At 42.5% G+C, this 10995-nt stretch overlaps 1 long non-coding RNA gene across 1 annotated transcript; it reads left to right on the top strand.

The window, feature by feature from the left end:
- The first annotated feature begins 954 nt into the window (after positions 1 to 954).
- LOC124287249 lies at positions 955 to 10734 on the top strand. Its single transcript, XR_006901234.1, has 2 exons — positions 955 to 1293; positions 10600 to 10734. It is a non-coding gene; the product is annotated as an uncharacterized LOC124287249 (long non-coding RNA).
- The last annotated feature ends 261 nt before the right edge of the window (positions 10735 to 10995 follow it).

The raw sequence follows: 10995 nt of genomic DNA, 5'->3' as shown, positions 1-10995 counted from the left end.
CGTCACCTGTGGAGGTATTCACGAAGAGTGAGTGAGTTTAATTTTACGCTGCACTCGGCAATATTCAAGCTATATGGCGGCAATCTGTAAATAATCGAGTTTGGACCAAACAATCCAGTGATGAACAGCATGAGCATCCATCAACGCAATTGGGATACGATGACATGGGTCAACCATCTCGGGGACCCTGACCACACAGGGACCTGTTATCGCTATGTAAGTTAAACACAGACCATAGATCTACACATACGTCATATATGTAAATAGAGTGTTTAACCTACATAGCGATAACGGGTTCCTGTGCCTGACCACCCGATCCCGTTAGTCGCCTCATGACAACCATGGATTACTGAAGATCAATTCTAACCCGGATTTCCACGGATTTCTTCACGAAGAGGAATATCGTATGTGAGTAAAAAAAAATGAAAAACCAAATAAAAGCTGAAACGGTCAATCAAGTTTATTCTTCTTAATAAAAATATATTTGATAGTCAGAAATAATACAAGCGTAGACAGTGTAGTTTGTTGCCACTCCGAATTTTAAAAAGAATTATCACAAAAGTGGCAACACCAACAATATAGAAGGTAGGAAGAAGAAATAATTATTTTAACACAGTTATTGAAGCGTTCATAAAAGTTCATCACAAGAAAGACTATTTCTCCATCATTGATGATATCTAAAAGCACTTCTTTGAATTTCACATTGTCCTGATCTTCCAATTTATCCTGATCTTCCAATTTATCCTGATTAAGATGCACTTTCTGCTTTAATTTATTCTACTCATTGCTTTGTTCGGGAGATCAGAATAGATTTGAAGTGTGAGTGACAGAAGGGCTACCCTCTCGGTGTGAAAGGTTTCCAAATTGAATATTCTTGACAGAGAATTGAGGCAAGCGTTGACCCTCTGGATTCAAATCACGCCCTTAAACCAAATAGGTAATATTTAAAAAATGTTCTCTTCTGAATCGATCATAAAAAGTTGCATCATACCATTTTGGCAAAACAATCTCGTCTGCAACCTTTCCCGTCAGCTTTGACAAGCGCGTTATGTAACATTCGTAACTACTCGTGTCATTCCGGTAGGTCACGGAAAGTGGCGAGTAGTTACGAATGGTTATGTAACCGGCCGTAATCACGTGGAACGCATGCACGTCGTGCACAGTCGATGAATGCTGCAAGCTTGGTTTGCACAAGCGCACTCGAGGTCAGGAACGATCGGATAAGTCCAAGAGCCACAATGGAGGATCGACAGCACAGTTTTCCACAGCCAAATGTTGGGGGCGAATTTGATGGTAAGTTGCATGAATTATTTAAAATATCATAAACAAATGTTCCGCATCGTTTCAAATGCTGAATTAAGATTAAATTTGGTAGTTTTATATCAGGGGTTATTTTTGCTGTATTTGTTTGTTTTCCTGCAAAGTTATTTGTCAGTGCAGGTTTTGCTATTTCCTTTTTTCTTAAAGTGCAAAAAAAGTATCAGAAACATAAAAGATTATTATTTTAAACTTTAAATGCTCTCCGAGGTTGAATGTTTAAAACACTCCCTTGTCAGTCATACAAGGCAACTACGTTTGAAAGAGTGTAAATGCGGGACAGTCTGAATCAAATGTATACTTTATTTTTCATGCACTGTTTTAAAAACAGAACCATTTAATAAAGCATTCAACTTTTCATATTTTTGTTTTATCACAGTGAACCGATGTCGAAGTTTCATCTCATGTCGACCGCCGACATATAGCTGTAATATTGCTGAGTGCGGCGTAGAACTAAACTCGCTGATCTCATGTCACGTTTCTTTGCCGTATCTTGTGCAATCATGCAAATATTCTGAGCAGCATGTGTAGGTAAACAAGAACTTTTGTTGCTTTGCTGGATGGTAATCCTGTCGCATTTAATTTTTTAAGCATGACTTCTGAGAGCTGGGAGAGATTTCCGTCCGTAATCTCCGTATTTTCTAAAATTATTCTATGCCGGAAAGAGTTCCTTCCGTTCCCCCAACCCTAAACTTAACTTAAATTTTGGACTTTTAGTCATTTTGTGAGTTCTCTAGTAATTGTTGTTGGGTTTGTTAATAATTTCAGCATATATTAATTTATAAATATTATTTGGGATGGGGGAACGGGAGGAACTCTTGCCCCTAAACTTAACCCTAAACCCTCGAAATAATCCTAATAAATATAATACATTTCAAGCGGGGGTTACGGGGGAACTCTTACCACTAGTCGTTGAACGTCAGAAGACCACAGATTTTCTAAGATTTTTGGCCAAAACTCCCTCTATTATCAAGATTTAACGACGCACAAGACTGGACAGTGCTAACCATGGTAAAGTGGATATGTTCTCCAGCCGGCGTTGTCACCCTCACACATATTTAATTTAATGTTGTCGTTAAGCATAAGCTCACGTGTGCGATTCTCCTTCCATCGAACAGAAACGTCCGGTCAGGTGATACAAGGGCAGATGAGAACATGCATATTTCTCATAGAAATAAAACTGTACCAAACTCCCAAACTTCATGCAAGGGGCAGATAAGTATGTTTCCGGTAGAATAAATTGATTGCCGAACCTCTCTCCTTACCAAACAGAAACATCCGCTCACGTGATGCAAATGAACGGCATACAAGTATGTTTCCGGTGAAATAAAATTGACGAACCTTGCTTCTCACAAAACATGCAAATCAAGGGCATATAAGTGTTTCCGGTAGAATATAATGTCCGAACGTCTCCATCCTAAAGAGAAACGCCCGGTCACGTGGTACAAATAAAGGGCCGATAAATTTTTCAGGAAGAATATATTTGTGGAACCTATTTCCTTCCCAAGCAGAAACTTCCGCTCAACGTGAAGCAAATCAAGGCCAGACAAGTATATTTCCGGTAGAACTAATTGATTGCCGAACCTGTCCTCAACCCAAACAAACATCCGCTCACGTGATGCAAATCAAGGGCAGATAAGTGTTTCCGGTAGAATATATTGTGAAACCTCTCCCCTTCCCAAACAGAAACATCGCCCGATGCAAATCAAGGGCAGATAAGTGTTTCCGGTAGAATATATTCTGAAACCATGCTCCTTCCCAAACAGAAACTTCCGCTCACGTGATGCAAATCAAGGGCAGATAAGTGTTTCCGGTAGAATATATTGTGGAACCTTGCTCCTTCCCAAACAGAAATTTCCCCTCACGTGATGCAAATCAAGGGCAGACAAGTACATTTGAGGTAGAATAAATTGTCGAACATTTCTCCTTCCAAAACCGAAACCCCAGGTCACGTGATGAAAATGAAGGGCAGATAAGTGTTTCCGGTAGAATATATTGTGGAACCTTGCTCCTTCCCAAACAGAATCTTCCGCTAACGTGATGCAAATCAAGGGCAGACAAGTATATTTGAGGTAGAATAAATTGCCGAACATTTCTCCTTCCTAAACCCCAGGTCACGTGATGCAAATCAAGGGCAGATAAGTATATTTGAGGTAGAATAAATTACGGAACATCAACCCTGCCCAAACAGAAACTTCCGCTCAACGGGAAGCAAATCAAGGGCAGACAAATATTTCCAGTAGAACTTATTGATTGCCGAACCTGTCCTCAACCGAAACAAACTTCCGCTCACGTGGTGCAAATCAAGGGCAGATAAGTGTGTTTCCGGTAGAATATATTGGTTCCACAAGCAATGGCATATATTGTAGAACCTCTGCCATTCCCAAACCGAAACCCCAGGTCACGTGATCAAAATCAAGGGGCAGATAAGTGTTTCCGGTAGAATATATTGGTTCCCCGACCTTGTTGCTTCCCAAACAGGAACTTCCGCTGACGTGATGAAAATCAAGGGCAGATAAGCGTGTTTCCGGTAGAATATATTGTGAAAGCTTGCTCCTTCCCAAACAGGAACTTCGGCTCACGTGATGCAAATCAAGGGCAGATAAGTGTGTTTCCGGTAGAATATATTGTGAAACCTTGCTCCTTCCCAAACAGAAACTTCCGCTCACGTGATGCAAATCAAGGGCAGATAAGCGTGTTTCCGGTAGAATATATTGTGAAAGCTTGCTCCTTCCCAAACAGGAACTTCCGCTCACGTGATGCAAATCAAGGGCAGATAAGTGTGTTTCCGGTAGAAAACATTGGTTCAAAACCTTGCTCCTTCCCAAACAGGAACTTCCGCTCACGTGATGCAAATCAAGGGCAGATAAGCGTGTTTCCGGTAGAATATATTGTGAAAGCTTGCTCCTTCCCAAACAGGAACTTCCGCTCACGTGATGCAAATCAAGGGCAGATAAGTGTGTTTCCGGTAGAAAACATTGGTTCCAAAACCTTGCTCCTTCCCAAACAGGAACTTCCGCTCACGTGATGCAAATCAAGGGCAGATAAGTGTGTTTCCGGTAGAATATATTGTGAAAGCTTGCTCCTTCCCAAACAGGAACTTCCGCTCACGTGATGCAAATCAAGGGCAGATAAGTGTTTCCGGTAGAATATATTGTGGAACCTTGCTCCTTCCCAAACAGAAACTTCTACTAACGTGATCGAAATCAAGGGCAGATAAGTGTTTCCGGTAGAATATATTGTGAAACCTTGCTCCTTCCCAAACAGGAACTTCCGCTCACGTGATGCAAATCAAGGGCAGATAAGTGTATTTCCGGTAGAATATATTGTGAAACCTTGCTCCTTCCCAAACAGGAACTTCCGCTCACGTGATGCAAATCAAGGGCAGATAAGCGTGTTTCCGGTAGAATATATTGTGAAAGCTTGCTCCTTCCCAAACAGGAACTTCCGCTCACGTGATGCAAATCAAGGGCAGATAAGTGTATTTCCGGTAGAATATATTGTGAAAGCTTGCTCCTTCCCAAACAGGAACTTCCGCTCACGTGATGCAAATCAAGGGCAGATAAGCGTGTTTCCGGTAGAATATATTGTGAAAGCTTGCTCCTTCCCAAACAGGAACTTCCGCTCACGTGATGCAAATCAAGGGCAGATAAGTGTGTTTCCGGTAGAATATATTGTGAAAGCTTGCTCCTTCCCAAACAGGAACTTCCGCTCACGTGATGCAAATCAAGGGCAGATAACTGTGTTTCCGGTAGAATATATTGTGGAACCTTGCTCCTTCCCAAACAGAAACTTCCGCTCACGTGATGAAATGCTCCTTCCCAAATCAAGGGCAGATAGGGCAGATAAGTGTTTCCGGTAGAAAACATTGGATCCAAAACCTTGCTCCTTCCCAAACAGGAACTTCCGCTCACGTGATGCAAATCAAGGGCAGATAAGTGTGTTTCCGGTAGAATATATTGTGAAAGCTTGCTCCTTCCCAAACAGGAACTTCCGCTCACGTGATGTAAATCAAGGGCAGATAAGTGTTTCCGGTAGAATATAGTGTGAAAGCTTGCTCCTTCCCAAACAGGAACTTCCGCTCACGTGATGTAAATCAAGGGCAGATAAGTGTATTTCCGGTAGAATATATTGTGAAACCTTGATCGTTCCCAAACAGGAACTTCCGCTCACGTGATGCAAATCAAGGGCAGATAAGTGTTTCCGGTAGAAAACATTGGTTCAAAACCTTGCTTCCTTCCCAAACAGGAAACTTCCGCTCACGTGATGAAAATCAAGGGCAGATAAGCGTGTTTCCGGTAGAATATATTGTTGAAACCTTGCTCCTTCCCAAACAGAAACTTCCGCTCACGTGATGCAAATCAAGGGCAGATAAGTGTGTTTCCGGTAGAATATATTGTGAAAGCTTGCTCCTTCCCAAACAGGAACTTCCGCTCACGTGATGCAAATCAAGGGCAGATAAGCGTGTTTCCGGTAGAATATATTGTGAAAGCTTGCTCCTTCCCAAACAGAAACTTCCGCTCACGTGATGCAAATCAAGGGCAGATAAGTGTATTTCCGGTAGAATATATTGTGAAACCTTGCTCCTTCCCAAACAGGAACTTCCGCTCACGTGATGCAAATCAAGGGCAGATAAGTGTGTTTCCGGTAGAAAACATTGGATCCAAAACCTTGCTCCTTCCCAAACAGGAACTTCCGCTCACGTGATGCAAATCAAGGGCAGATAAGTGTGTTTCCGGTAGAATATAGTGAAAGCTTGCTCCTTCCCAAACAGGAACTTCCGCTCACGTGATGCAAATCAAGGGCAGATAAGTGTGTTTCCGGTAGAAAACATTGGTTCCAAAACCTTGCTCCTTCCCAAACAGGAACTTCCGCTCACGTGATGCAAATCAAGGGCAGATAAGTGTGTTTCCGGTAGAATATATTGTGAAACCTTGCTCCTTCCCAAACAGGAACTTCCGCTCACGTGATGCAAATCAAGGGCAGATAAGTGTGTTTCCGGTAGAATATATTGTGAAACCTTGCTCCTTCCCAAACAGGAACTTCCGCTCACGTGATGAAAATCAAGGGCAGATAAGTGTGTTTCCGGTAGAATATATTGTGGAACCTTGCTCCTTCCCAAACAGAAACTTCCGCTCACGTGATGCAAATCAAGGGCAGATAAAGTGTTTCCGGTAGAATATATTGTGAAAGCTTGCAAACCTTCCCAAACAGATAACTTCTACTCATGTGATGCAAATCAAGGGCAGATAAGTGTGTTTCCGGTAGAATATATTGTGAAAGCTTGCTCCTTCCCAAACAGAAACTTCCGCTCACGTGATGCAAATCAAGGGCAGATAAGCGTGTTTCCGGTAGAATATATTGTGAAAGCTTGCTCCTTCCCAAACAGGAACTTCCGCTCACGTGATGCAAATCAAGGGCAGATAATTGTATTTCCGGTAGAATATATTGTGAAACCTTGCTCCTTCCCAAACAGGAACTTCCGCTCACGTGATGCAAATCAAGGGCAGATAAGCGTGTTTCCGGTAGAAAACATTGGTTCAAAACCTTGCTCCTTCCCAAACAGGAACTTCCGCTCACGTGATGCAAATCAAGGGCAGATAAGCGTGTTTCCGGTAGAATATATTGTGAAAGCTTGCTCCTTCCCAAACAGGAACTTCCGCTCACGTGATGTAAATCAAGGGCAGATAAGCGTGTTTCCGGTAGAATATAGTGTGAAAGCTTGCTCCTTCCCAAACAGAAACTTAACGCTCACGTGATGCAAATCAAGGGCAGATAAGTGTGTTTCCGGTAGAATATATTGTGAAACCTTGCTCCTTCCCAAACAGAAACTTCCGCTCACGTGATGCAAATCAAGGGCAGATAAGTGTGTTTCCTGTAGAATATATTGTGAAAGCTTGCTCCTTCCCAAACAGGAACTTCCGCTCACGTGATGCAAATCAAGGGCAGATAAGTGTGTTTCCGGTAGAATATATTGGTGAAAGCTTGCTCCTTCCCAAACAGAAACTTCCGCTCACGTGATGCAAATCAAGGGCAGATAAGTGTATTTCCTGTAGAATATATTGTGAAAGCTTCCTCCTTCCCAAACAGGAACTTCCGCTCACGTGATGCAAATCAAGGGCAGATAAGCGTGTTTCAAATCAGGGAATATATTGTAGAATAAAGCTTGTTCCTTCCCTTCCCAAACAGAAACTTCCGCTCACGTGATGCAAATCAAGGGCAGATAAGTGTGTTTCCGGTAGAAAACATTGGTTCCAAAACCTTGCTCCTTCCCAAACAGGAACTTCCGCTCACGTGATGCAAATCAAGGGCAGATAAGTGTATTTCCGGTAGAATATATTGTGAAAGCTTGCTCCTTCCCAAACAGGAACTTCCGCTCACGTGATGCAAATCAAGGGCAGATAAGTGTGTTTCCGGTAGAATATATTTGTGAAAGCTTGCTCCTTCCCAAACAGGAACTTCCGCTCACGTGATGCAAATCAAGGGCAGATAAGCGTGTTTCCGGTAGAATATATTGTGAAAGCTTGCTCCTTCCCAAACAGGAACTTCCGCTCACGTGATGCAAATCAAGGGCAGATAAGCGTGTTTCCGGTAGAAAACATTGGTTCAAAACCTTGCTCCTTCCCAAACAGAAACTTCCGCTCACGTGATGCAAATCAAGGGCAGATAAGCGTGTTTCCGGTAGAATATATTGTGAAAGCTTGCTCCTTCCCAAACAGAAACTTCCGCTCACGTGATGCAAATCAAGGGCAGATAAGTGTGTTTCCGGTAGAATATATTTTGAAACCTTGCTCCTTCCCAAACAGGAACTTCCGCTCACGTGATGCAAATCAAGGGCAGATAAGTGTGTTTCCGGTAGAATATATTGTGAAAGCTTGCTCCTTCCCAAACAGGAACTTCTACTCACGTGATGCAAATCAAGGGCAGATAAGTGTGTTTCCGGTAGAATATATTGTGAAAGCTTGCTCCTTCCCAAACAGGAACTTCCGCTCGTGTGATGCAAATCAAGGGCATATAAGTGTGTTTCCGGTAGAAATATATTGTGAAAGCTTGCTCCTTCCCAAACAGGAACTTCCGCTCACGTGATGTAAATCAAGGGCAGATAAGCGTGTTTCCGGTAGAAAACATTGGTTCGAAAACCTTGCTCCTTCCCAAACAGGAACTTCCGCTCACGTGATGCAAATCAAGGGCAGATAAGCGTGTTTCCGGTAGAATATATTGTGAAAGCTTGCTCCTTGACAAACAGGAACTTCCGCTCACGTGATGCAAATCAAGGGCAGATAAGCGTGTTTCCGGTAGAATATATTGTGAAAGCTTGCTCTTCCTCCCAAACAGAAACTTCCGCTCACGTGATGTAAATCAAGGGCAGATAAGCGTGTTTCCGGTAGAATATATTGTGAAAGCTTGCTCCTTCCCAAACAGAAACTAACGCTCACGTGATGCAAATCAAGGGCAGATAATTGTATTTCCGGCAGAGAATATATTGTGAAAGCTTGCTCCTTCCCAAACAGGAACTTCCGCTCACGTGATGCAAGTCAAGGGCAGATAAGCGTGTTTCCGATAGAAAACATTGCTTCAAAAACCTTGCTCCTTCCCAAACAGGAACTTCCGCTCACGTGATGCAAATCAAGGGCAGATAACCGTGTTTCCGGTAGAATATATTGTGAAAGCTTGCTCCTTCCCAAACAGGAACTTCCGTTCAATGTGATGCAAATCAAGGGCAGATAAGCGTGTTTCCGGTAGAATATAGTGTGAAAGCTTGCTCCTTCCCAAACAGAAACTAACGCTCACGTGATGCAAATCAAGGGCAGATAATTGTATTTCCGGTAGAATATATTGTGAAACCTTGCTCCTTCCCAAACAGGAACTTCCGCTCACGTGATGCAAATCAAGGGCAGATAAGCGTGTTTCCGGTAGAATATATTGTGAAAGCTTGCTCCTTCCCAAACAGAAACTTCCGCTCACGTGATGCAAATCAAGGGCAGATAAGCGTGTTTCCGGTAGAATATAGTGTGAAAGCTTGCTCCTTCCCAAACAGGAACTTCCGCTCACGTGATGCAAATCAAGGGCAGATAAGCGTGTTTCCGGTAGAAAACATTGGATCCAAAACCTTGCTCCTTCCCAAACAGGAACTTCCGCTCACGTGATGCAAATCAAGGGCAGATAAGCGTGTTTCCGGTAGAAAACATTGGTTCAAAACCTTGCTCCTTCCCAAACAGGAACTTCCGCTCACGTGATGCAAATCAAGGGCAGATAAGCGTGTTTCCGGTAGAATATATTGTGAAAGCTTGCTCCTTCCCAAACAGGAACTTCCGCTCACGTGATGCAAATCAAGGGCAGATAAGCGTGTTTCCAGTAGAACATAAATGACTTTCTCCTGAAAACGGATCTGCTTGACTGTGGTGGTAGAAACGGACCGAATTATGTAATCATTGTACAAAACTGCCACATATATATACACTAATACCCAACAGCTTTCTTATATTTGAAAATTTTCCAGGTGTGCGAGAAAGGATGGAGACGGCACAGCACAGGTTAATGAATCAATAACTTTGTCGGCACTTGTGCACGTGCTTCGCGAACACCTGGCTGTTCCTTCTCATTGCACTCCTCCGTCGTAACAAATGGTGAACTGTGTCAAAATTTTAATGATAGTTTTGGTAAACAACTTTTTAATTTTAGGACATAAATTCTGCAAACAAATCGTAGAGTTGGTCTGATGTTGATGGAATATTGCTAAAAGCTGCGTAAAACCAAACGCAGTCAGTCAGTATGACATATTTTCTTGTTCAAGATACTCATTTGGTCTCGTCGCTAAATATCGCGATGTGACGTAAAACTCCGGCCAGATACGAATGGGTTTGGTAGAATAAATAAATTTCTGGTCACGTGATACTTCATTATCTCATACATGTATGTCATTCTTTTTCAGAGCGATCCTCCTTGGGGTAGCGTTTCAATAAAAAAGTATTTACAAAACAAAACTTCACTTTCCATGCTATCGTTCTTGCAATCAGATGTGGGTGGTGTCCTTTACTTCTAATAAGAGTTGAATTTGACGAGTGTACCCATGTGGCAAATCGAACCCGGGTCTTCGGCGAACGCTTTAACCCCGACAGATGTCTTGCCATAGAAAGCAGTGGCTGGCCCTGTTTGTCCTCAATATTGGCTTTTGTTCTGAAGAAATGTTTTCAAATCTGGGAAATTTGTTATTGTGAACCCGCACAGTTAGAATACATGTCAAATAAAATGAAAACACTGCCCTTTTTGTGTCTGTTTCAGCCATCGAGTGATGCTTGAGAGACGGCAACCATGAAAACGGGAAGAAACTGGACACACTGATGAAGAGGCCGAACGTTTTGAAGAAAAACCTTTTCCATCAATGTCAACTTGCGATAATAAACTTTTAGTCTCTCATCTTGTCTTTTTGTTGATAAAATATGCAGATGTGACTCACATGGTACAGAATCTATACACCACCGCCGAACTTGGAGAGAAGACAAGGAATGTACGGCGGGGCATCAAGAACCCCTAACCCAGACTTAGTTTTACGCCGCACTGGACAACGCAATTGTGAGCCGAATAGTTTCCATATGAAATAATAACGTTTTTGCAGACACGAATATTTAAAATTTGTTTGTTGTTTGGGGCGGTCTCGACTCTGGGGCATCGATATAT

This window comes from Haliotis rubra, unplaced genomic scaffold (genome assembly GCF_003918875.1).
Source record: "Haliotis rubra isolate DU_JTF1 unplaced genomic scaffold, ASM391887v1 Scf4, whole genome shotgun sequence".
Lineage (NCBI taxonomy): Eukaryota > Metazoa > Mollusca > Gastropoda > Lepetellida > Haliotidae > Haliotis > Haliotis rubra.
Note: the sequence above shows the minus strand (reverse complement) of the source record. Positions and strands in the feature narration are given on the sequence as shown.